Raw genomic sequence first — 11,673 nt, forward strand, 5'->3', positions numbered from 1 at the left:
GGCACTCAGTATCAAAGAGGGGCAGGTGCCCCGGGCCTGTTCTATCCCAAAAGATCTCGGGGAACTGGGAAAGACCCAAAACCTGATCATTATAATGAATAGATAATTAGGAAATGTTAGTTCAATACTGCAGTGGTTAAAGAGGGGTCCACATTTCTAGGGGCCTCAGATGACCCCAAACTTTGCATGATAAGGCTCCTGCATCTCTGCAGCCTCCTGCTGTGTCACTGCCACCCACACCACTCCAGCCACTTGGTCTCCAGTCCCCTCAGGGTCTCCACAGTTGACCCTTCCCTCCTTTCACACTTGCAGCTAACAGCCCATCCTCCTCCTTCCGGGACCAACCTCACTGACACCTGTGACCCCGACAGGCTCCTCTTCCGGCCCAGCATTCTCCATCTCACTTCCTGTCTGCTCCATCTCACTTCCTGTCTATGAGGGCCTGCTACATGCAGACACTTCCTGGGAGTCATTCAGGCATCAATGAGCAAATAGTCTCACTGCCCTCAGGGAGTTTAGATTCTAACGAGGGGAAGAAAGAAGTAACTCAAATAATTAAGTAAATTTTGCAGTTTGTTAAAGGGTGTTGGGTGTCGTGGAGATAAAGCAAGCAGGGGAAAGAAGTGCTGGTGGGGGTGCAATTTAACAGGGACAGAGAGAAAAAGTCTCCCTGAGAAGAAGACATTTGTACACAGATCTGAGAGTCATGTAAATATCTTTGCAAATATCTGGAGAAAAAAAGTCCATACAGAGTTCAAAAAATAAACATAAGTAGCTCAAGCTTGGGATGGGTGAGGGCCTGGAGTCCATAGGACAACGGTTCCCATGCAGGATCTCAGCAAGATGAGGACGCCCATTCTACCTGGTTCCTGGGAAAGTACCCAGCCCAGTGACCCACTCGTGTACCCTGGTGGTCCACTGCTGCATGCAAACCACCTCCATAACTTAGTGGCATCAAACAAAAGCCACATTCTCATTATTGGTTCTGTGGATCAGGAATCCAGATAGGATGCAGCTCTATGGTGCCTGAGGCCTCTGCAGGAAAGAGCTGAAGGCTGGGGTGGTCACAGCACGGGGGACTTGAAGCACCTGGAAATGTCCTCATTCACCTTGTGGTGTCTGCTGGAGTGGCTCAAAGGACAAGCTCGGCTAGGGTTCTCCAGCAGAGGGTCTAAGTGTGGCCTCCTCGTGTGGCTTAGGGTTTCTCAAAGTATAGTAGCCCCCAGTGGTCAACTTTCTTGCATGGGTAGCTCAGAATTCCAAGAGCAAATGTTCTAACAAATCAAGTAGAAGCTGAATGACTTTTTTTTTCCTGGCCTTAGAAGTCACATCACACAACTTTCACTAGTTGAAAGTCAAAAGCAAAGAGAGAGGGCAGAGATTCCACCTCTAGCTTGAAAGAGTCTCAGAACTCTGGAGCTTTATTTAATAACACATAGTAACTAACACAAAATGCATTCAAGGCTTGGCTTCTTTTCTTTCTCTATTTGATGTCTCCAGTCCACCTCTTAGGTTCCTGGGATCACATCCCTGATGGATTTAACCACAGTGCTTGTCCCAGGCTCTGTCTTTGGGGGACCCAAGCAAAAGCACTCTGCAGCTTCAGCCTCAGACAAAGCAGAACTTACAAAATGTGATTTAGTTCAGACACAAATGGCTCCTAAATCAGCCCAATTCAACTAAACAGTGGGTGCAAAGGAAACTCCCTGGAGGACATTGGGACATTGTTTCACACTGCTTTCCTTCACAGAACTGCTTGGGCGGCCTAGTTTTCATTCCTCTCCCGCTAAGCAGCTGCCTGATTTTATTGGCAGCATAATACCTGATCAAGCTTCAGAACAACCTTTGAAGTCTCTGCTTGATGGAGAGAAGGAACAATGGTGGCTGTATAGGTAAGAACAGAAGTGAAAGGCCCCCTTCCTTTGATTTGGCTTCTTAAACTCTGTGACAACCCAGCAGATTTGGATGGATTCAAAGTGCAGCACATCTGAGTGGCCCCACTGCAAGAGAACACTCTGGGAATTGGTATTTGTTTTCTCTGAAGGTGATTCATTTCTCTCCCATCCACTCTGAACATCAAAATTTCAGACTATGTCAAATATTCCACCAACTCCTTTCATATGACAAGGGCTATTTTTAAGCCTTGCATCCTCGTCCTTTCCAAAAAGTAGCCTCCAGAACTGTCATAATAAAGATCAGTTTAGCCTATTTGAAATCTTAGCTGACTTAGAAGTTATTTCCAAGAAACTCACTAGTTGATTTATTGCCAATATGGTTGGCTGGCTTTGTTATTTCACAAGAAATTTGCTTTACAAAATCATTTTCCTACGTCTTCCAGCTCAGAATGGCAATTGTTGATTCAGATTGTGGCCGAAACAATGATGACAAAGGTGATGGTGATACTGATGAGACTGGTGGTAATGATTCCCTACACTTTGGAAGACACTGGTCAAAGATAGGAAGCATTACCTGTGAGCAGTTTACGAAAAGATATAAAATATTCTTTCTCCATGTTTAACTGCCTAGTGTATGTGGTTACAATTTTAACCTCACAGAAGTATCTACAGGTAATCACTTAAGATCATAATTTGAGCACCCTATGGAGTCAGACACACCGGAACCCAGAGAGGTCCTGCCGATCCGAGAGCAGAGGCCTCAGCACTGCTCGTGAACTCTGGACTGGTCTTGGAAGTGGTTGCCACAGAGGTCCCGAGAGAGTTCATTGCCTTAGCCCAAAGAGGAATCATTAGGGCTCCTGAATTGGGTAAACTATGGAGCTATTTGGGGAAAGAAGTGCCTGTCTGAAAACACATCATGAAGGACAGTTCCTCTTTCCTGAGCCCTTGGTGGAAATCATCTCCTCAGGGAGCCGTAACCTCTGACGGAGCAGAAACTGTCCCACGCTAAAGTACCTCAGGGTGGGCTCGTCAGGTGGGCTTTGCTCTCCCCAACTGGGAAAGGGACCGCTGGATGCCTTGAACAGCTGTGCTTCCTTCCAAAGCAGACCAGGCAAGTTCACAGTCATCTCTGTGAGTCAGGCCAGCGTGCAGTGACCACTGCCACTGGGTTGAGCAGCAGGAATACGCAGACAAAAGCCAGCTCACCTGGGTGATCCCACATCCCTATTTTCTCATCTTTTCTTCCAAATAAAATAAATAACTGGCATCATTTTCACACATCATGTAAGACAAGAATGAGATGAGTATAGATGTGAATACATTAATCAGACCTACTCCCTTCTTCACTTAGAGACTGTAATTTGGGTGCTGTGATTTTCAAAGTCAGTGAAATGCTAAATAGAAGCACATCAGCTGGTATCAGATGGTTCCCCAAAATAACATCTCCAGGACCAGATCCCTTGATAAAATATCCCTAAAGAGTTTCAAGATACATAATTTTTTTTGCACTAGCAGCAGATTTAGCAGACCTTCCCTCCAGTTTCCAGCTTTCCAAGGATGATTTCATTCCAAAATGGTTTTTAAGTTGACAAATGTGCTTGCTGCTTACCTTCGCCCAGTGCTGAATTGTCTCTTCTGCATTTCGCGTTAATTTTAAACCTGAAATTGATGGCTGCTTTAGTGCTGAGTCACTGGGACAGGAATGAGCTAATTCTCAATGACACGTGGGCCAAATGGGAAGTCCGGAGCCAGTATGGGAGCAACACGGCATACTCCTAAAGAAGCTAAAGACAACGGCTCTGCCGGCCAGAACCATCTCTGCGGCTCTCCAAGCACAGCCTTCTCTTGTAGGTTAAGTATTTTTATCTCTCCAGCTAGACCATATGTGCTGTGAAAGCAGCATCTCATTCTTAACTCTCCTAGCACCGTCCACTGTTCTTGAGTCTGAGAACAAGAAGTGCTCAGAAAATTCTTCCTGACAGCTTGATTATCGACTCTAAGAACCATGACATAGAGATCTCGGTGTGAGCCAGGATCCTTCAAAAAGAAGGGAAAGACTTCTTTTCGTGAAAAATAGTGGCTGTGGGCTGTAACAGCCGCCCGTAAATCTGTACATGAAGTCCTCACTCCTTGTACTCAGAATATTTGGAGATAGGGTCTTCAAGGAGCGGTGAGAGTGAAACGGGGTCATTAGAGTGACCTTGTCCCAGGGGGACTGTGTCCTCATGAGAAGAGATGCGGACCTGTGCAGGGGAAGACCGTGTGAAGACACAGGGCAGAGATGGCCCTCAGCGAGCCACGAGGCTGATTTTAACTTCCCGCCTCCAGAATGCTGTCATTTATGCCCCCGGCCTGCGGCACTGTGTTATGGCTGTGGAAAATAACACACTTCCTGTTCTGCGATTCTAGTCTCTGAGTACTGCCATCGCTTGTGTTCCTGCAGCCGAACTCTCCTTAGAACTTGCGCTTAAGTATTCCATTTTTATCTGACCAGATAGAGCTGCTGTCAAATGTACTGTCCCCAAAGAATCCCAATGAGCTCCAAAAGTGAAAACAGTCCATGGCCTTCTTTTACTAATAGCTGAAAAATCTCGCCACTCCATCTCCCACCAAGACGGTAACAGCCGCGGAGATCATGCCTCAAAAACTAACCTGCACAGAAATCTCCACCTGAAGTGATCTTCTGGGGGTGGCCTGTCCCCAAAAAGCTTGTCACCTTCTTCCTCATGTGTACGCCTGACAACAGGAGAGGCTGAGCTGGGGGTGGAGGTAGTGACACACTAAAAGAAAAAATTAAATAAATGGATTACCCATGTTTAGTTCTGAGCACGGTGCCAGCTCTGTCTTCCTGTCAGCGCGTCCCTCTTTCCGCTTCTCCATCACAAACCCCCAGGATCGCCCACCTCCCTCCTCTCCACTGTCCTTCCCAGATCTCCAAAGCCCACTCCTGCCCCTGCCCAGGCTGTGCCTCTCCCTGTGCTCCCAGAGCCCGGGCTGGGCATGGAGGGGCCTGGTCCTCTGGCCACAGGTGGGGAGAAGGCACAGGTGCTGTCCGGGTCACCCTCTTCCCCCTCCCACAGCCCAGGTCCCTTCCCTGCTCTTCTCTGTCCTGGGAACTAGAGCCCGAGGGCTGCATCTCCAGTGCCTGCCCTCTGCCATCCCGTGGGCCTCAGCCAAAGGAGCTTCTGCTGGAGGTCAAGGGCAGGAGGGGGAGGCTCCTCCCCATGCTCCCCTGCTGTGTGCAGTGTGGCCACGCCTTTGGCAACCCTTCCCTGCACCCTGCAGGATTCCTGGGGCTCGACAAACCCTGCCTTCCACAGCCCTCAGGCCTGGGGCCGCCGAAGGGGCTCCCCTCTCTGCCTGGCCCCCTCCCTGACTGCCCACCAGCCAGTCTCCTCAGTCTGTCATCTTGCCCTGCCCAGGACAGGGTCCCTCAGGTGCCACCAAGTCCACCTCTTCACTTCACTCTGCTCATCCTGCTGGGATGACCAGAGGTGACAGGCGCACGAGGACTCCATAACCACACCCAGCCCAGCCGAGCTGCTCTCCTGGGGTTCTCCCCTGCAGTCCTCATGGGTGTCCATGGGCACCTGAAGTCGGCCCCACGAGTTTACCCCAAAGTAGCCCTCTAGGTGTCCCTGCCTCAGTGCCTGGTGGCTCCATCCGTCCAGATCCATGCGGGAACCCTGGGCATTTCCTGTCCTATCTTCTCCAACACCTCTCTAACCCAATCCTATTGTGATGGCCTCTGAATCCCTCTGATCCATTCCTTCCTTCTTTGTAGTCAGTTTCCTTCTCCAGAGGGCCACCCCGAGCTCACCTACATGACAGCCTCACCATATCACACACACACATGCATGCAGGTGCACACACCCACACGTGCGCACACACACACGTCATTCTTTGGAAGAGAAGGAAATGGGGGATAATCCTCTGCTTCCCAGAGACCTGTACCCCACTTTCTACCCACAGCGAGGAGACGGAGAGATAGATGGAGGAGGTGAGAGACATGAGGCTGGGAGCAGCACGCACAGCTTCCCCGCACAACCTCACCCGCTGTGACATCCCACCCAATTCCAAGACTGATTAGGACTATGTGCCACCAGGGGAGGACATCACTCTGCAAGGCTGAAGAAAATGTTCTTCTCCTCCAACTCCCCTACCACCTTTTTTGTGGGTGCAGGTGTTCTTTGGGTAAATAGAGGTACAGAATTGGGAAATTTTAAAGCTTTGGATGTGTGTACCTATACTTTGTACTGGGCATTTTTGAGTTTAGAGAAAAATTATCAAGCCCATGATCAGGGTTTCTCAAACCCCAGCTCAGATCACCCCTGGGGAGCCCACAGCTTGTGACCGGGAGGATGGTTTTAGGTGATGACCGACACCTGGTGCAGAAGAGACAGTGGGTAACAGCGCCAGCGCGTTGGCCAATCTCTGCAGAGCAAAGATGAGACTGCTGGAAGCAGCGTTCCTCACCTGTCTGAACATGTCACGCAGCCCCACTTTCAAGAGATTTTCTGTAATCTTATTGCCGGCATGAAGTGATTTGCAGATGCCATTCTCTTCGTCCTCTCGCTCCCTGCCCAGAAAGTGACACACAGATGTATTTGCAGGCCCAGCAGGGGAGGTGACACTGGCAAAAAAAAAAAAAGGGAAAAGAAGCTCTCGGGACTAAGTGGTTCCCAGCTTGAATGTTCCACAGGCTGGAACATTCGTGGCATTCAGGGGACCAGAGGAAATGCGCCCACAGCTCTGTGGCCCTAAAACTTCCTCTTCCTCATCCCTAGAGGGATGGTCCTTCCTGCACGGCCACCTGACGAGCCTCAGAGCCAGAGGCTTCCCCACCCAGGGCAGGGGGGTCCCTCTGTGGCATCTGGGTGGGAGAGAGAGTGCGCACACTGTCACGAAAGCATGCTCACAGTGGACTCCTGTCTCACACTCAGGCCACCAAGGCCGCCCTTCAGGAAGAGCCCTCAATGACTATCCTGTCACACATGGCAACATACTACAGTATTTCAAAAGACGGTTGCAAATCCTTTCAGGAGAATGTGCTCTGGGTAACCACACACACACACACACAGTGCTGCCTCCCCACACTGGGGTCGGAGCTCTCAAAGTCGCGCTGTTGAACAGCCCAGGACCCCACCTCTGATGGCCTCACAGCTCTTCCTAGCGGCAGGGACAAGAGGACAACTGTGCTGCTCTCTGAGGGCTGCAGACAACCTTCCTCCTGTCCCGTGCACACTTGTGGTTAACAGGCAGAGTTGCCAGTTGTCAGAAAATAGGCGGCCCCTCCGGGACGGCACACAGTGCTTTCGAGAGCTCGGCTCCGATCATCAGGCCGAAGGCTGTCCCTGGGGTGACATCCCAGTCCGCTCTCGGCTTGCTGCCTCTTCAGTCATGTCCCTGAGATGAATTCCCCAAAAGGGACTGCTGAGTCCCCGTCCCGAACTTTCCCTCATTTCTGATGGACATAAATTTCCCTAGGAGGGTTGTAAATCGCCCACCAGCATTCTGTGTTCCCAGCACCACATCATAAATTTCATGGATTTCCAAACCAGCGTATGTTGCAACAGAAAAGATCAGAGTTTAAAATCAGAACTGGATCATCATCCTCTCTGATATTTAGAGAAGCATTCAATCCTGTTAATTGACGTACAGTAATGAAAGCACTTTTATAGTCACTTCAGGATACTCATTTGTAAGGCTACTCAGTTGAAAACCTTATTGATTAATCAAACATTAAGCTATTTGAAAAGTATTTTTAAATAACTACTCAGGGCAAAATACTGTTAGGTGTGATGGGGTGTGTAAGGAAATGAACCACAGTTTGAGGAAATGAAGCAAATAATGTGGAGTCCCTGCCATGCACCAAGGACTCTGCTAGGTTCTGAGGGACCAGAGTGAGATGCAGGGCCCGCTGCCATGGGGAGACTGCGGGAAGTGGGGCACCCACTAAACTCCAACCCTGGGTTAAGGAAGGCTGTGTGCTGAGCGGGAGGTGAGGCGGTGCCGGGTGCTGCAGAGGCGGGCGACGCCCTCTTGGCCCGCCGGTTAGAGACCATGGCTGGGAAGGAGAGGGTGGGCCAGGGAGTCCCCGAGGAGTTCCGGCTGGGCCACTACCAGACCCAGAGCCTCGGGCCAGAGCCAGCCCCGCCCCAGCTCAAGCTGCTTGTGCCCAGGACACTGAGATGATGGGGCCCAGGTCCCAAACTCTGAAAACGGGAGGCCGCTGCCTAATGGTGAGCGGGACAGTGCGTGTGGAGAGCTCCAGGGAGCCGGGTGGGCAGCGCCAGCTGGGAGGGAGGCGGCTCTCACTGCCGGGGAGCGACACAGGTGCTCTGGTTCCCACAGACCCCCTGAGAACTCTGTCCCTCGCGGCAGCCGGCGAGGGCCCTTGGTTCACAAGGACACGAGGACACGAGGAGCGTCCTACCCAGGGACGTGGCTCTGCGTCCAGAGGGGGCCGAGCTGGGCCTCCTGGGGGAGCAGAGGCCCGGAAGGTGTGATGCTCGCCCGCCCTCTGGGCCCCACTGTCCCCAGGCAGTGAGGGAGGAGCCTGTGGGGTGGGGGTCGGGGTGCCTGCGCCCCTCCCTGCTCCCCTCCCTGCTCCCCTCCCTGTCCCCTGTCCGTCTGTAAGGGCAATAAGCAGACATCAAAAGTGAAACGTTGCCGTGTGACTAAGTTGCTACGGCAAAACATCTCAGTGATGCAGGCTCAGAAAAGGAGCAGCCCTCGGCCAGGGGACACTGGCCCCTGTCTAGACCCGGTTTGGGCTGTCCTGCCTGGGAGACAGTGTCCCTGAGGTCTCCTGGGCAGAGACCTGGGATGGTGCAGAGACCCTGCAAAGGTCAGAGGACCGAGTGTAAGCAAGCAGCGCCAGCCTGGGGCACAGCGACAGAGAAACCTGGGGACACCAAGGGCGCCACGGCTGATGCTGGGAGGGGAGGGGCTGGACCCTGAAGGACCCGAAAGGAGAGCGGGGCCTCCAGGAGGGGCAGCAACTCGGGGGGGGGGGGGGGCTCCAGGCTGCAGGCTCTGCTAGCAGCCTCCCACCCTCTGTGGCCAGCAAGGCTCGGGCTTCCGTGAGGCCCCCACCTGCCCGTCCACGTGGACACCCGGGACTGTAGCCAAGCGCAGCTCCTCCCAGTCCAGGTCCACACGCAGCCACCGCGGCCAACCCCGGCCTCCGGGGGACCTGAATCACAGACCCAGGGGCCCCAGGCTGGAGCGCACTCGCCTCGGAGGTGACGCGGGGACCGGGAGCGGCCCAGCTCCTCCCCTCCAACTCTCCTGAGTCCTGTCCCACCGCGGTCCCCCCGTGACTGTCCCCAAACCCTCACTGCCGAGGCTGGGGTGCGGCTCCGCCTTGGAGCACTGTCTGGCCCCAACAAGGCCCGGGCTCAGTGCCCAGCGCAACAAAGGAAAAAGTGAAACGGGAGCCGGAGCTTTTCAGTGGACGCCTTCTCCCCGGCCCGGCCCGGCCCCAGGCTGGGGCTTGGGTCCGCCCCTCCCGCCCGCCCACGGCGCCCGGGGCTTGGGCCTGACCGTGGGGAGGGCTGGGTGCCCCCGACGGCAGATGGCGCGATGCACGGGGCACAGCGAGCGGCTCCACTGTGGCAGTGAGACAGAGACGGCGAGGGAGAGGACGCAGCGCAGCCAGGCCCACGGGGCGCGCGGAGCAGCTGCTCTCCTTCCTTCCTCGGAGACGCACCCCTGCCTTGGTTCTTTCGCCTAGAAAAGAGGAGCTGAGCACACGCGGCCCTGAGCCAGCCCTAGGGGACAAATAGGGCTGGCCAGGGGCTCAAGGGCCAAGGGCAGTCACCCTGCCCTCCCTTGCTTGGTCAAGAGCGGGCGTGTCGTCCAGTTCCAGCCAGGGGAAACCCAGGGACAGCTGCCCCGGGCCTCTGGGAAGACTTTCCAAGACACACAGGAGACCAAGCCCAGCTCTCCACTTCCTCTCTTTTAGACACAGTCTGATGAGGCTGGAGCCACAGCAGCCATGGTGAAGCCCAGAGGTGATGGCCGGAGAATCTCAGGGGCGCACAGATAGAGCCCCGACATCCTTGAGCCACTGAGTACGTGGCAGTGCAGCGGCCCTTTCTGGCCTCCTTGGAGGTGGGTGCATCAGCGCCTCCACCAGGGGAACCCGTTCTCCTCAGACCTCGCGTCACGTGGACCGCCCGGGGCTTCCGTGACGGCTGAGCTGAGGTGGGCCCTGAGCGCCCCGTTTCTGACGGACTCCGTGCTGACGGCCCGGCCCGGCCCACCGACGCTGTGCTACGGGGACCAGCCCCTCTCGCCGCCGAGCGATGCTCTCCTCCCTGCCCCACCGCACGGCGGCTCCCCTCAGCGTCAGGTCAGCGTATTAACCTGCCCGGGAACCAGGCCCGCGTCACGGCTTCCGCCAATCAGATGCGCCTTCTCCGCCTGGGGGCGGAGCCGGGGGCTGCGCCGTCCTCCTTCCCGGGCTCCGAGCCCGAGTGAGAGGGGAGGCCGGACAGGGCCCGGGCCTGAGCCGGGCTGCTCTGGCTTCTCTGTTGCCTCTCCGTGGCCTGTGTATCCCGCCTGTGGTCCTGAAATTCTCCCGAGCAGGAATCGCTGCGCTCCATCTTGGCGGCCCTTTGGGTCGCCTGAGGGGCGCTGAGGACCCGGATGCCTGGGTGCGGCCCCCAGGGGCGCAGGTTTGCCGGACCTGGGATCCAGCCTGGGCATCCGGAACCTTGAAACCTCCCTGGAGTCTCTCACGTGCAGCCAGGTTGAGGGCCCGGGACCAGGCCTGACTGTACGGAGCGGAGCCCGCCGGCCCCGCTGGTCCATGGGGCAGCCGCCCACGGGGCCCAGGCCTGGGGACTCACGAGCACCCCTGCAGCTGTACCTCCCCGGGACCTGGCTGCCCTGCGCCTCGGGATCTTCTCCCCACACGGGAGCGGAGGCCTCCTCGAGTAGCCCTGCCACAGGGGGCCCACACCTGCCATGTCCTCGCATCAGGGAGGCAGGAGGGCCCCGTGGGCGAGGACAGGAGGAGATCGCGGCCCCAGGAGGCCCTGTCCCACACGCGAAACACCTTCCCCGGGCTGGGCTCACAAGGGGAAGCCTTGTGGCTCGGACAATGACCGTCGAAGAGGAAAGAGGAGGAGAAACAGCGCATCTTTGTTTAACATCACCTGAGCTGTGTGTCTGCGCAGGGGACCTCGCTTCAACCCAGCGTCACGGCTGGCTGCGTGGGGGCCCTGGTGCTCCGAGCCCAGAGCCAGCACTGGTGGCCTCGCTCACTGCTCCTGTAAGGTCGCACTGAGCGCTCAGCGTCCCTGCTCGGGCTCAGGAGGCCAGTGTTCGGCGGCGCTGCTTCTGCTGGGTGCCGGTCCAGGGCCAGGTGCTCCTGACAGAGGAGGGTGGCCGCGCCCTGCTCCCTGGTGAGGGCCCCAGGCCGAGGCCTCTGGGCAAAGAACCCCTGATGCGAGCAGGCCCCTCCGCCCTGCGCTGGAGCTGTCCCTGGGTCGCCTTCCCGGGCACAGCACCCCATTGTCCCTCTCCATCTCCTCCTGCCCTCCTCCTCCACTCCCCAAGCTCCAGCCCAAGCCCCCAGGCAGCGCTGTCTGCCCCAGGGGGCACTGACTGCCCCAGGCCTCCTCTCCCTGCTCCTCTCAGTCCCCCTGGGGACCCCACCCCAGCTCCATGCCCCTGAGCACCCTGGGGTGCAGGAGGAGGATGCACTGCAGACAACCCCAAGGCTGGGGCACGGCCGCTTGTGCCCCCGTCAGGCTGAGGCTGC

General features: G+C 55.8%; 1 long non-coding RNA gene across 2 annotated transcripts; it reads right to left on the reverse strand.

The window, feature by feature from the left end:
* Positions 1-1,390: 1,390 nt before the first annotated feature.
* On the reverse strand, positions 1,391-11,206 carry LOC147822199 (uncharacterized). 2 transcript variants are annotated; one of them, XR_015446071.1, is made up of 3 exons: positions 9,447-11,206; positions 6,375-6,477; positions 1,391-4,678 (listed from the first exon to the last, which is right to left on the reverse strand). It is a non-coding gene; the product is annotated as an uncharacterized LOC147822199 (long non-coding RNA). The 2 variants fall into 2 exon arrangements; XR_015446070.1 differs by having other exon boundaries at positions 6,375-6,531.
* Positions 11,207-11,673: the final 467 nt, after the last annotated feature.

The sequence above is a fragment of the Heterocephalus glaber genome, unplaced genomic scaffold, assembly GCF_053883595.1.
Source record: "Heterocephalus glaber isolate CG9 unplaced genomic scaffold, H.glaber_assembly_v1.0 deba00001673, whole genome shotgun sequence".
NCBI classification, from domain to species: domain Eukaryota; kingdom Metazoa; phylum Chordata; class Mammalia; order Rodentia; family Bathyergidae; genus Heterocephalus; species Heterocephalus glaber.